Here is a 13,511-nt window from a genome sequence, read left to right as displayed (position 1 = left end):
ATAAGTTTTGGACATGAAGCCTCGCATGTAGTACGCTGATGAAGCAACTGCCATGTTTTGACCCTAATGCATTTCCACTTGTATGTGGTCTAGTCTAAAACTAGTGGAAATACTCATCACTCACGATCCTCTCACATGCTATAGGTAATTGCATCTGCATTTACCATTTAATTACTAGTTGACAAAATGTTTCTCTGCAAATGGAACCGTCTCCAAGTATGAGTCAACAATATGGAAATTGTGCTCTTACGGAATAAAACAGTGACGGTAATTATTCCCAAGGAAAGTACGCAGGAAATGGACCGTGGCCTCCTGCTGCCTGCGCTCTCCTGCACAACCAAGACGTCAGCTCTGCTCAGCTGGGACTTTAATTGCAGGTGGGTCTGTGTTTATTTAGCAGTGACACCGGCAGCCACTGAACTCGTGTTTATTTTCCGACTTGGGATGACTTTAGAGGGGAATAAATCATCCGTGTTTGTGCCACATCATAAAACCCACTCAAAAGAGATGTCGAGTTGAAAGGGACCTGCATCCTGTGGAAAAGTTTTTTTGTTTTTTTTTTTTTTGCACCTTTTATTGCGGTGGCGTCTTTGAAGAGCGGAGGCATTAAGCCCTTTTGCTAATACATTAGCACATAATAGTTCTTCTCTCTTTTCAAAATGCTAAATATCCACCCTCATGCATTAATTGCGGACATTGAGGAATTTGTAATGATAGTGCTTGGTGCCAGGCTATTTTCCAGTTAGTGCCTCATTATACACTGGAAAACTCTATGATGGCCCATTATGGAGAGTGAGAGAGAGAGAGAGAGCTAGGCAGTGAAAGATTTCTGTTACCATGAGGATGACTATATTGCCATTCTCTGTGGCCCACAGAGAGGGGGCTCGCAGGACTTGCTCACAGTGTGAAGTGCTCCCAGGGGTACGTGGGATAGCCGAGAGGGGAAATGTAATAACTCAATGACAAGGAGAGGCTGCCAATTATAGTCAGCTCAGGATGGAGGAGCAGGTATCAGACACATTGAAAATGGCTGCGTTTCTAGACTCCCCGGGGAAGGCCCTCCATCAGTGAGCTGCCAGTCCACTGGAAATATGAGCAGCAATGTGGGAATCCAAACAATATCGTAATTGTGAGTGATAACGACGAGCTAGAGAATATATCCAAACACGAGTATCAATGGTTATGTTGTTTTAAGATTAAGTGTACACCCATGCCTGGGATCTCCTCATTCTCTTGGCACTTTGGTTGCACTTTTGCAGTGTTTTGATTGTCCCATGGAGTATTTCTTCTAATAACACTAATAGAGTGACCCATAGGCTGTAAATAAGCATGACTTTCCAATTTTTGAGTTATTCTACTATTTGCCTGCATTACACCTCTGTGGGTGATTGTATTGTGTTCAGGCAGGATCCAAAGGTCATGTGTCACATTCATCAGCACAAAAAGCAAGCATCAGCAGTCACTTCACCTTAATGACAACAGCTTATCACTTGCAGCTCCAGTGAGCACAATAAAATGCAGCTTGTTGCAGTCAGTCCGTCAGAGGTTATTTAAAGTTGAAAATCAAGACAATCTATCACCTGAGGGGAACAACAGACTATTTCAGTGAACAATAGAGACATTGTAGAACGTGAAATGATGGGTTACATAATGGATTTGTGTTATAAGTTGACTGACAAGCTGTAATCATCTGAAAATAAAGTGATTTGAGTTGCATAGCTCAAACAGTGTAGTGTAAATGTTTTAGAGAGCTCTAAAATATTACAGAAATGATGGATGTTTGTATAAAAACTTAAAAACCTAGGTTATATACTGTATAAAAGAGGTGATATATCAGTCAGAAAGTCTCACCATGACGAGCAGTGAGAGGGAAAGAGTGGTCATATGAATTTCTTTCTAACCTGTGTTCAGAGAATTTGAATTATTAGGCATAGTTATTGGTCTTTTTGTATGATGTGGCCATGCAGCAAAGTGTCAAACATTTGTTATAATTAAGATTTAGATAATTAGTGTAGTTGGCCTCTGAAGCTATAAAATGTGTCTCACCTTTGTTTTTTGTTTTTTTTGGTAAGGAACAATTGTTTCTTTACTAAAGTTTTACACAGTCTAAAGGTAGATGTCCATGTGTTTTTTGATTATAAAGCAGGTCTAGGTTCTATATTAATACTATGAAAGTATCAAAGCCTCAGTCCACAGAGAAATGCACACAGTCCGTATTCAGAAACTGAGCATTAAAACCAGCCGTCAGGACTTCTGGAACTTTGTGATGTCACAACAAAGCAGTCGCCACACTCAGCCACGCCCCAAGCCCCGCCTACCTGGACCCACCATCTAACCTTGCAGGATTTGGTTTCTCTGAGTGTTTACCTGAAATCTGCTATATTTATATTCAGTCACTCAGAAAGCAGTCAGCCAATCAGGAGAGAGGCTCAGAGCCTCTCCTGATTGGTTGACTGACCAGTTGTTACTAGAGGTCTCGAGAGAAGCCTTAGAGAGGAGATGTTCAAATAGATTGAGATGGTTTTTGGTTCTTTAAACCACAAATATATCTTCTGATGGATATTAACACTTCAGATAAAACACAGGAAAGTGTAAAATATGGGACCTTTAAGTTAATTTGCTGTTACCTCAGTAACACAAGTAACACAAGGGGCCAGATGCATAAAACTGTACACACAGATGAAAAACACATACTTTATATTTATCAGATTAATTAAACCATGTGTGTGCATGTTTGTTTTTTGTACATTTCAGTCAATGTGAAAACGTGCACCAGCCTGGTTGCCACTCCCACAGTTCACTGTAAATGGATGCAGAAATGCCCTGAATCACCTGTTTGCATCGCGAGACTTCTGCCTGCTGCACTAGCCATAAGATCGCAACACTGCACAAACTGGTAAGATCAACACAGAAAAATGAAATGATGTAAATCTGATCCCGAAAAGTAACTGAAAATCTGTCCTATCACCCTCACATCAAATGTCTGTGATTATAAACAAAACCAATGAATGTGTGAAAAGTAGCATATGCATAGTTTTTCCAAGTTCCAAACCTCTGCAAAAACAAAAACAGGCAAATAATGGTGGTAATAGTAAGGGTTATTTCATCATTTATAAATGTGCTGATTATGTCCTTGATCAACAGTCCTTGATTAATATGCTTCAAAAATAGTACTAAAAAAATGAAAATGTGTTCAGTTAATTGTCACAGACCACAAGTAAGCAGCAAATCTTTACAGCAGTGCAGCTGGAACTGAGGAATGTTTGGTGTTTTTGTCTGAAAAATGATTTAAATGATGAAGTGATTATCAGAACACTGGCTGATCTGTCAGGCAGTTAGCTGATTATTTTTGTCTCTTTAAGATGTGTATTATATTTGAATATTCAAGAAACAGTTTAAAAGCTGTTTAAATGAAATTATTACCATGTCACATTGGCAACTGTCACCGTGTGTGAAAAGCTTGCGCGTTCGTTCTCCGGCTCAGCCTGAAGTTCCTCTGTGTGATGATGAGCATATTTTTGTCTTAGGGCGACAGGCTTGCTGACAAAGTGAGTCAGTGCCAGGATATCCTGATGACCCACTGTGGCCGCAGATTCTTTGAGAGGCCCATTCTGAGGATTAGGAGGCACTGGGCTCTGAACCCGTGACCTCTGCTGTTTGTTTACCTTTTCCTGGTTTAGGTCACTCTGACTTACTACTGTATTGTTGTGTCAACATCCCATGTTCCATTTGGATCTGTTCATGCAAGTGCGTTACATCTGTGTGTGTGTTTAAAGGGGTCGGAGAGAGATACAGACATGTACTTTAAAACGTTGGGGTAGGTAGGATTAATAAAGTTGGATTTGTTGGACCTAATTTGAGTCTCATCTCTCAAATATTCAGGATCTTTTCTTTGTATTTCCATATCTGACACAAACTACATGGATTAAGGTTGCATGTTTCCTTTGCTTGACACTGACCTGCACATATACACAGCCAAAATCCTAAATTGCTGGCCGTTCATTACCGCCACACCACTAAGGACAAAGCAGTGCCCATTATATCCAGCTCTAACTGTATTTCAGAAATGCTTGCTCATTCACGTCTAATTATCTCCTCTGTGCAGTGCAGAGCAGAACAGCTCTAACTGTCTCAGCCTGGAGTAAACAAGACCCCGGCGGGAAAAAGGGTCTTGTCTCGGCTGGCTGGCTGGCCCATTTTAATAAATCGATGTGCTAATCATTGGACGTGCACCGAGTGCCCCGGCTGCGCTTCCAGTCCCTCTCCCTTTGAGGTTAATTTAATTAGGTTCCAATACTGAAAAGCCCCTGACATGCACACAGGAGTGCGAGGTGTAATCGATTTTTTCTTCTCTGGCTGATATTTTTTGCTTTTAGGTGGAAGCGATGTACAGGGTGAAGGGAATTTAATGACAAAAACAGTCAACAAAGACCTCATTTCTGTGGCTTAGGGGAGGTTTAGCTTATGATACAGCCGAGGTCTAATGAAGGGAGATTAATCCTTTACAAACAGGGTGAGTATATTTACAAGGCACTCCTTTTGTAAAGATTTTTTTTCTGTTTTTCCCCAATTTGGCTCTGCATTATTAAAAAGTAAAAACACATTGCTGAAGAGTCCATGGCTCCCTGGCCCCGGGGGACCCTTGTTGCATGTCATACCCCTGTGTCTCTCCCCCACATTTCCTGTCTCTCTCTGCCTGTCTCTCTGTCTGTTCAAATAAAGGCAAAAATCTTTGACCTCACATTTTTCCTCATCATTCTCTTCTTTATACTGCCACACAAGAACAATGCTGTTTCCTTATTACATGTCTTCTACAGGCAAATGACTCAGACGTCTTTTACATTAGAGGACCAGATTTCTGAAATGAAAAACCGGGGACGTTTCCAGTTCAGTGGTCAATATATCATTAAAATATCAAATGTTTTTATCAATGAAATATAAAAGGGAGGCATTTCTGGTTTCATGTATTTGACCATGGTAACTGTTGTACTGTAATGAACTACAGTGAAATGAACTGAAGAAACTGGGTCACTCTTCAGAGCCTTAACATTTAAAGATTGAGTTAACTTCTTCTTCTCCTCCGGTCTTTCTCCTCTACTCTTCTTCACTTGTCTTCCTTCTCTTTCCTTCCATTTACCTTTGAACTTAATTCTTCACTCTCCTCCTTTTACTCCCTTTATTTTTCCTTCTCACTCTCTTCGTCTACACTATTAGATAAAATATTCTGTTGAACAGATTCACACTGCGTGCCTCATTTTTCTATTTGACTGTTTAGAATATTAATTTGGCAACTCTGTTAATCACTTCCTTACCTTTCCTGTTCTGTTTCCTTCCCTCTCCTTCCACTCCTTTCTCCCTACAGGGATTAAAGCAAAGAAAAAACTTCTGACTGATTTTATTCAAGGTCATATTCCTCCTTATATCTATAATTTGTAAAACAAGTTACAGATGCAGCCCACGTTAGCCCTCACACCTGCTAAACTAATAGCATGTTAAACATGTTAAAATAAAAATGAAGCACTATATTTGTGGATCACATGGTCGCCTACATCCAAGTAGATTTTTTGTCTATAAATCAGTTGCTGATTACCTGGTAGCCCGTTACAAAGTCTCATAAACCCACCCCTGATTCTAACCATGGGTTACATCCTCGCTTGAACAGATGTTTGTGCTGACATTGTGGATTCATTTAATTCTTGTTTCTGGTTGAGTTTCACACATCAGTTTTCTCTAAAACTAGCAAGCAAGGGGTTAGTAGTAGAAGAAGAGTGATATGGAGTTGCTACATATAGGGAGTAGCCAGCCCCCCACTGTTGGCTAGAATAAGTGCCGGTCTGTTGTTTATTCACAATTAAAATCAGGGACATTTCCGGGGGACACACCACCAAAAACGGGGAATGTCTGGTCCCTCTACCTTTACACAGTTCTTGCTAGGTAGCATTGATTAAATCTACCAGCAACATATGTCATTTGACAAAAATCAACTGTTGCTGGGTAGACATGAGACATCTGCTCATGTCTACCTTCGCCTGAGAATGGAACGCATCCAGTGCCGTGTGGAAAACGTGATTAACTACAGCAGTTGTATCTGATATGTTACTGTTGACGTGTTCGGATCCGCACACCTCGACAGAATCACACAGTGAGTCTGTTCCATCTGTTGGAGCAACCTAAGGTGCAGCAACCTAAACCTCCAACAACATCCTCAGAGGCCTCTTGTATTTAACACGAGAGCCCCACTTCTTCAGCTCCCCCTTGACTGTGCAGCCCTCAACATTTTTCTACAGCCCCTCTGAGGTGCATCCACCTGCATCCACACACTTGCACACTCACAGGCAAACTGGGATGTGGAAGGCTCCAGCAGATCCTGGGGTCTGTTCAGCTCTCATCTGGCTTCCAGGGCAAATCCCGGCCCACAGCCTGGGCTCGGGGAAGGCCTTCTCCGTGCCAGCGCCTGCATTCATGTTGCATTCTCTCTTTCCACTATCACACGTTCAAGGAAACCAGGAAATCCATAAGTTCTCAATACAAAATTATGTATTTCACTTGACATCCGGTGTCCACATGCCAACAATTGCTGCATGCTTAAGCTTTTTTTTTTTTTCCTCTACCCTTAAGACACACAGCAGGGAGGAATGTGTTTCTGCACTGTGCCAAACACACTGTTTGTTCTCTAAAATAACTCTACCTCTTCACCATGCTTGGATTGTGAGCTACGCGGTACTCAGTGCAGCCGCAGCGCTAAGGGAGCAAACATCCTGCCTGTCAGTGTAAATGGATTTTTGGTTTTGCAGGCAGAAGTGCTCACTACAACCTTTCCTCCAAGAAAAAATAAAAAAGAATGAGAGTGAAGAAGGGGTCCTGGCTCATTATCACATTTTCTCCCGCTTCAGCCTAGTATGACTCTGACACTAAGACAATATGATGTGCATGTCCCACGCTGCTCTTGACCGTGAAGCGGGCACGAGCTTTGCGTAAATGTACAATTTTTCCCCACTGATGCTGATGAGATTGTGTTTAAATCCTCGGGTCAGGGTTGCTCTCATTGTACACTGGTTACTTCATGTCAGAGAGCCTCTCTAAACCTTTAAACTCATCATTTATTTAAGGGTTTCTTGTTTGCCTTGTCAAGCTGCGGCCTTGCTTTTGGTGCCAGCATGTGCCCCAGTCTACATTTTTGCATCTCACAAGGCTCACCTGTATTAATATTTCAAATCAGGGAAGCAAACAGGCCCCAGCCCATCCTGTGATTGGCAGTCGAGGTGATGCAGCAATGAGAGATTATTGATGGACCGTTATTGGGTTAGGTTTGGACTGCTGCAGAGTAAAAAATGAAAAAAAAAAAAAAAAAGCAGCAAACATTTGTCCATCAATTTTGCAGAGTTTAATTGAATAATTCTTATTTGGGTTGTGAAGCTTCAGGCTGCTTCCAAGTGGCACAGATGTCCCATGAATAAAACATAGACTGCAAGCAAATATTAGCACTTGCAGTTATGATTATTTTCTTGTTAGTGTTTGGCAATGTCAAACACGGGCTTTTGGTGTTGCTGCACGATTGTGATTATAATTGGTCACGCTGAAAACACACAAGCGGTGACACATGACTTAAATGAGGAAGATAGAAGCAATCCATTAAGATTTGTGTGTTATTTTTGAGAAGATTATCTTCATTTATTCTGCCTCTGGATCACATTCACAGCCAATGTTATTTTGTAATCACATCCAAATCAGTCCACACTAATTACATCCACTTGTACTGCCTCTGTGCCGGCGGGAAACAAAATGAGATGCCAAATGTCAGACTGAGTATGACTGGGCACACAACATGTAAGTCTGTAAGGATGGAAGGTTTCTGAAATGTTGCAACAACTTCAGGGCCATTTCCTTTATCATCCCTGCCTACTGCAATCTATACTGTCTGTCAGGGTAAGGAATCTCACATGTTGGGTTGTCTGAGGTGTAACTATGCCTCCTATCACCACAGTCTACACCTCACCATCCTGTCACAGCCTGCAGGTTATAGACAAAATACAGTGAGAATGTCATCAGAGTTTACTGTCATAACAATGTTCGAGGAAGGGAGGAGTTTCTGCTGATCCTCTTACCTCTGCAGTTAAAACATCTCCTGACAATTACAGAATTATTAGACTTTATATTTTTTGGATTCAGCAAATAAATAACAGAATAAATGGCAGAAATGTAATACACAGCTTTAGTGGTTGCTTGGTCCATCACTTTGGTCCAGCCTGAAATATCTCCACCATTGAATAGACTGCCATGACTTTTTTTGTACAGACATTCTTAGCCCCCAGAGGATGAACTGTAATGTAATAGGTCTCATGTAGTGCCATCCTCTGGTTCCATTTTTTTATTTGTCCAATAGTTTGATTTACATCAAACCCTCAGCTCCACCTCCAGTGTGCCAGCCATGTAAATATTAGCATTAAAGGTCCCATATTTTACACTTTTCCAGTGTTTTATTTGTGTTGATATCCATTATACACACACATATATATATACACACATATCTCCTCTCTCAGGCTTCTCTCTGGAGCTCTAGTAACAACAGGTCAGCGTCAACTGCTATGTTGTGACATCACAAAGTATCAGAAGTGCTAACGGCTGGTTTTAAGGCTCAGTTTCTGAATACAGGCTGTGTGCATTTCTCTGTGGACTGAGGCTTTGATACTTTCACAGTATTAATATAGAACCTAGACCTGCTTTATAATCACAAACACATGAACATCTCAATATGGGACCTTTAATATTGTCATTGCAGGCCAATACAAAACCACAAGGATAGGATTTATAATTACATTAGACTGCGCAGGGTTACAGGTGTACCTAATAAACTGATAATACACAACATAGACAATGTAATATTTTCTAAATGATGTCTGACTGTTAAAGTGTAAACAAAATGGCTCTAGTTCTGAAAAAGAGCACATTCTTTGTTTCTGACTGTTTCATTGTAATGATATGAGACACAAAATAAAAGACAAAAAGCCCCATTCATGTGCAAGCATGCCTGTGTCCCCAGCGGTCCAGTTGTGTGCTGCTTATATCACAATCCTTATCTTGTTGTGGATGTTTATTTTGCATAAGCTTTTTCTCTGAATGGAGCACTTTGTGAATAGTGACTGCTGCCTCCCTGTCTCACTAGGTGGTCCCGCCTTATGACAAAGTTTGTATATTGTGTTTTCCAAGGGGCCATGAGAAATGACATCCTTGTGGATGCCCCTGAGACAGCACACGTCTGGCCTGCGATGAGTGACTCTGTTAACACGTCGATTGGAGAAGGAAAAAAATACTGTCCATCAAATGAATAGTGTTGCATTTCATTCTTTCAAACTGGCCTTGTGCCCCCAATGTTTTTCTTCCTCTCACACTGTGGTGATGCATTGCATGTCGTTTTATTACAAACATGTTGCTGTGATATGCAGTGCAAAATAAATACCACATGTTAATGCATTTATTAACATTAATAAGAACATTAAACCTAGGGACCAGAGCTAGACATCATCAAATGTGGTGAATCCTGGGAATATTCAATTACATGCAAGTTATCAAGTAATCTACAATCAACATATTTTCAGACTTTTTTTCTTTCAAGATAGTGGCTTTTCATAAAACTGAACTGGAGGATCAGTCCAGGATGTGTTGTCATGTTATGTGACTGACAACATAACTGAATCAGGACCAAGTAGCCTGGTTTTTAATTTCCATTTAGGAGAGGGTTTTATACATGTATCCAAAAGTCAGAGACAGCTTTCCCATTCACTTTAATGAGAAGTGTTTCTGCTAATTTAAACCTCATTAAAACATTGACCATACATTGTGTAATGTTATGCTATTTACTTGAAAGTTTGCACTTAAAACTCTGACTTGATATTTTGACTATTAGAGGCTTTATTATACTTCATATAGAATGATTCTATTGTCCTTGTCCAGATAAATGATAAATGAAGATTTGATGTGTGACAGAGGTCTGTGACCAAAGTCACAAAATTTCTTTTTCCAACAAAACAAGTGAAATTGCAGGCGCGGATGTGTAGGTAGCTCGTCAGCTGGAGCCAGACTGCTGTCAGAGATGGATGGGTGGACATGGCCTTAGGTTAACTGACTGCCTCCAGCACAGATGCTGTGTGTGGGCCTGACTAATGAGGGTCAACAGAGGCTACAGGTCACTGGGTGGTGTTTCTATGTCTGCTTTACAGGCTGATGTCACAGTCTGATTATGGAAACATAGAACAGAGGTGCTATAGCCGATACTTTCCAGAAAAGAGAGGGAGCAACAGGAAATAAACAAATAAATCACAAAATGAAATTATCAATGAGAAACAAAATGTACCATGTAATATTTATATGTGGATGCTGAGAGCTAAATGAAGGCATCTTTATCTTTCTCCCTCAAGTAATTGTGTTTTTGAACCAAGACAAATTCAATCAGCTCCCCACTGACTCACACAACCAAGCTTCATCACTTTTTTCATTAAGTGGATAGCACCCGAAGGTGTCCTTCGCCTTCCTTGCAGTGAAAATGTCCTCCTTCATGTTCTCAACAGGAGGTCCCCCCTCCCTGCCCCTCCCTCCCTGTTGCTGTCTCTCTGACACAACTCATCCCAAGCTTGTTTTAACGTCTCCCATGATGAGGATGATAAGAGCGTTGTGGCAGACGAGAGGCATTTGAAAAATGGATTAAATTACCCTCACTGCAGAGGCTATGTTTCCTCACGCTGTGTTGTCTTTATCGCAGCGATGTTTACATTCATTAGCACTTGTCTGAAATGTGTCACAATCTCTTTCCCCTCTCAGTCTCGCAGGCCGACCGCTCTTGATATCCGTTCGACTCTGTTCTGCAAACAGATGCTATCAAGCAAAGAAAATGTTTTGTCTGCCTTCCATTAGCAAAGCCCGGGGCTCGGTCAAGACTTTACTTGTCAGAGTGCACAGGAGTTTTTTTAGCTTCAAGAGGGCAAAGTACTGGCATTTGCATTACTCTCCTTTTTTTTTAAAGGGTCAGTTCACCCAAATTACAAAGCAACATATTGTTCAACTTTTCATTTGATCTATATAGCCGTGCAGAAAGTTTTGGTTCTACCCACATACAATGGAGAAGAATGGAATTTTATTTGTAGTGTATTTGTAGGAGTTAATATAAAAAAAATAAAATAAAAAAAAAGCAAAATATTTTGAGGATTATAATTTGAATCATCCACAGACCTTGCTTTGAACCGTTTTCACCAGAGCTACTTTCTACTGAATAAATAGTCCCTTAAAACCTGCTTATGTACCACTGCCAAAATTCCATTCACCTCCACTGGTGGCTGGAGTTTTACAGGCAGTCATCTCAAAACAACTGCACACAAAACTGAAACTGTCAGCCTGGGTAGACACAACTATTGTTGAGCAATAAGTGTGTAATTTGTGTAAACTGACCCTTTGAAAAGTATGTTATGAATAGGTTACAATCGCTCATTAGGAAAGCTCACAACTCATGGCTACATTTCCTGGATAAGGAGCGAGTGTTTGAAAGCACACAATGAAACAGAAGATGGATACCACTCTCATGTCTGTACAATAAATAATAATGTCTTCTTGTAAGCTAATAAAGTTTTGTTTACATTCAGTGTTACTCATCAAAATACACTGTTCGTCACCCTGAAGCCAAGCGAACATGCTGAATTAAATTCCTTCTTCTCTGCCAATTTTTCTTGCATTGTTTACACTGGGTTGACTTTTATCACTCCAGATCATTTACTGTGTAGCTCCTGATTAATAGCTAACTGCTACATCACTGTGGTTTATGTTGCAAAATATGTCAGGGTGGGCCTTTAATTTCTATCTGGATTAACATTAAGAAAGCACAAATGCACTTTTCTTGGAAGGAAATAACTAACTTGCTTCTTTGGAGGAAAAAAAAAAAACAGAGTGAAGTCCCTCTACCCCCCACCCCCCACAGGCTCTGCCCCCCTCTGCCAAAGCCCAGTCCCATTCCAAGCATACCACTGCCGTCCCCTGTATTTGATCAGATAGATTGAGTCATTAAGCCCATCTGACACGAGCAATGGCCTTCCATGATAAAAGTCAAAGTTTGGCCCAATGTGGAGAGACGTATGGGCCTCCTTGATGAAGGGGCCGCCTGATGGCTCAAGCAAGGTGGTGGAGGCAGGGGCTTGCAAGGGGGGCAGGTGGCGTTGGAGGCTGTCAGCAGGCATGGACCGGGGTCACTCCACGCCAGGGCTTATTAGGTCCCCATCAGGAAAATGCTGGCTGTCAGGCCACGCATTGAAATAGAGGAGGGCTCCTGGTGCGCCTTCTGCCACTCAGCACTAACTTTCTGGCTCGATGGTCACGATCAAACCTGTCTGGCCCAGCCCACAGCGATGCCTTGTGTCACTCCATTAAACAGAATGTATTACTGGTTTCACGCCACGTTAAGGAGGCGACAGGGAAAGTCAACTTGACCTTGAATGCTCCAGTGGCTGTAATTCCTTCTCAGATGTGTTAATCAACAAACTAATCAGATGTCTCAACTGTCTGCTTTTTCAAAATAAAATAAAAGGACAGAAAGTTAACGAGGGTTTGCCAACCGACAAGCCAGGAGTCAAATTTAATGATGATTAAAAGAAAACCTGTTTGTGAGTAATGCGACGTATTGATCTAGATTTCAGTTTACTCCAGCTTGAAATCTTCCCAAAACATAACTTATACCCTAGCAAATGCAGACAGGTTTTAATTGTATGCAATTATATCCAAGGTCACAGCTAACAGACCTGCCTCTAACTGCTGTCGCCAATGAAAACTTTCCCATCTGCATGTTTCACCATTTGTATTTTGGTTTGTGTAGCCAAATAAAAGAGGATGAAGTTCTCTAAATATCCATCAGCCCAAGAAAGCTGCATCTGGGCCAAAATAAACTGGAGAAAGGAGACAAATGCCACATTCCCTCTGTCTCATGACACTACCAATCGATCAAGAGTTTGTTTTTCCTATAGGGGCTCTGAAGATTTATTTATTTACACCAAATCTGTGCTGTGGTCAACTTTAAAATGAGCATTAGGGGCCTGTTCTGCTGTATTCGCAAAACATGCCCTGAAAATGTATCAGATGCCTTCAGTGACCCTTACTGGCTTCACTGTTGTGTTCTGTATGTGCGGTCCAGTGACATTCATACACTGTTTGGGGGGGGGGGGGCTCCTTCAAAATAATGAAACACCATTTAAAAGGAAAATAATTAAGTGGATCTCAAGGAGCAATATTTGGTTTGGGCCTTGTGTATTTAAACTGCAAAATTGAGTATGAGCTGCGTACGTGCCACAGATAGAGCTTTCACTGCCCCTTCACTCCCCCCGACAAACAGCTCTGATCAGCATCTGGAACAGTCCTCAAATTAAAGTGAGTTCAAATCTAAACTTTCCAATGTTACACTTGAGTATTTGGTATGAAAGAAATAGAAACAGCAACCCATTTACCTTTGTATGTTACTTATGCTAAGGCACAATGAAGTC

The 13,511-nt window shown here is 41.1% G+C and overlaps 1 long non-coding RNA gene across 2 annotated transcripts; it reads left to right on the top strand.

The window, feature by feature from the left end:
• Positions 1-266: 266 nt before the first annotated feature.
• LOC139624856 (uncharacterized) lies at positions 267-4,731 on the top strand. Of its 2 annotated transcripts, none has more exons than XR_011691759.1 (3): positions 267-377; positions 2,755-2,896; positions 3,528-4,731. It is a non-coding gene; the product is annotated as an uncharacterized lncRNA (long non-coding RNA). The 2 variants fall into 2 exon arrangements; XR_011691758.1 differs by lacking the exon at positions 267-377 and adding an exon at positions 875-1,129.
• Positions 4,732-13,511: the final 8,780 nt, after the last annotated feature.

This window comes from Trachinotus anak, unplaced genomic scaffold, assembly GCF_046630095.1.
Source record: "Trachinotus anak isolate AG129_WGS33_773 ecotype Australia unplaced genomic scaffold, CSIRO_AGI_Tana_v1 ptg000009l, whole genome shotgun sequence".
In the NCBI taxonomy this organism is placed as follows: Eukaryota; Metazoa; Chordata; class Actinopteri; order Carangiformes; family Carangidae; genus Trachinotus; species Trachinotus anak.
Note: the sequence above shows the minus strand (reverse complement) of the source record. Positions and strands in the feature narration are given on the sequence as shown.